The 1,504-nt window shown below is 48.3% G+C and overlaps 1 non-coding gene across 1 annotated transcript; it reads right to left on the bottom strand.

Annotated features, from left to right (window-relative positions):
• Positions 1-311: 311 nt before the first annotated feature.
• Positions 312-393, bottom strand: TRNAL-AAG (transfer RNA leucine (anticodon AAG)). Its single transcript has one exon. It is a non-coding gene; the product is annotated as a tRNA-Leu (tRNA).
• Positions 394-1,504: the final 1,111 nt, after the last annotated feature.

Genomic DNA, 1,504 nt, shown 5'->3' with positions numbered 1-1,504 from the left:
GAGAGAAACCCCATTATTCTTCGGGTGAGAGACTATCCAGTAATACTTTTGCTACGAAGAACGTATCTAAATACTCCACTCACGTGATAAACAACCTTATATTAAAATCTTACCCAGTTGCTTTTAATCGTGGTAAACGGTAAAAAAAATAATGGTGACGAAAACTCAAGCAATTTTATATCTGACGTTTATCACAGAAATCACGGGTCAACAACAAAGCTTCATATCCGGCGGTAGCATCGATGCGTGACCCAGCAGTTCAGGTCATTCCCTGGCCAGTGTCGCAGCTGCGGATATGTAGCAAAAGTTCCTGGCAGCGGTGGGATTCGAACCCACGCCTCCGAAGAGACTGGTGCCTTAAACCAGCGCCTTAGACCGCTCGGCCACGCTACCTTTGCTCAGTCGATAAACATGTAGAGTTTTACCTGTAAGGTAGCTGTTACAGGCACTCGTAATTTTCCTGTTATCATTATCCCTTTAATGACACCGGTACAAAGACATATTTTATAACGTAAATCTTGCTACCCCAAATTTTCAAAGCGATTGTAGGTAATTTATTACTTCTAGAGCACTGTTGGGTAGGTAGTGGCGCTATTAACGTATGTGGTTACTTGTTGGTCTGTGCGCTGAATTTATTTTTATATTTCCCATTAAGGCTTACCACCATTATGGCGGCAAAATATCGGCCACGGTCACACTCCTGAATACAAATATTAATGACGGTAGAGTAAAGGGTGTCGCAAGCTAAATGGGGCAGGGAGGTGGGCGAGGCGGAATGGTGAGAGAGGCGCAGTGAGAAGAGACGCTGGATGAGAGGAGAGGCAGGATGAGAGAGGAGACACGGTGATGAGAGAGGCAGAGGGGAGGGGTAGCGTGATAGGATAGGCTGGGTAAGATAAAGAGTGAGAGTGGGAGGAAAGGCATAGTGAGAGGAGAGGCCAGGCGAGAGGACAGGCAGGGTGAGAGGAGAGGTATATATTTATTATAGTGCGAGGAGAGCAGCAGAGCGACAGGAAAGGCAGTGTGAAGGGAGAGGTGACCCTCAGAGGAGGGGCAGAGTGAGGGACACGAGTAATATGAGGGGACAGTGTTACGGGGCAGATTGAGAGAGGTAGAGTGAGAAGAGAGAGAATGACTGAATACGACACTCACTTGTGAGAGAAGAATAGTGAGAGGGTGAGAGGAGGCAGCGTGAAAGGATAGGAGGTTAAAGTAATAAAAAGATAGTCACAGGGTGTTGGCGAGAGAGAGAGAGAGAGAGAGAGAGAGAGAGAGAGAGAGAGAGAGTGAGTTGCAACATGAATTAAAGCAATGGTGTGACAGGGACCTAAGGCCAGCGCGGCGGCAGGAGACATGACAGAGTCGTGGCAGGGATATTACGGCTGTATGTAGCATAGTGATGACATGGCGAGGACAGGGAAGACAAAAGGGCATGTGGCGGCGGTGGCCCGTGTGGCGGGGTGTTGGAAGGCAGGGAGGCAGGAACGTGAAGGAGTAGGGTGAT

This window comes from Coenobita brevimanus, chromosome 51 (assembly GCF_032717465.1).
Source record: "Coenobita brevimanus isolate Jiangsu-jjx chromosome 51, ASM3271746v2, whole genome shotgun sequence".
NCBI lineage: Eukaryota > Metazoa > Arthropoda > Malacostraca > Decapoda > Coenobitidae > Coenobita > Coenobita brevimanus.
Note: the sequence above shows the minus strand (reverse complement) of the source record. Positions and strands in the feature narration are given on the sequence as shown.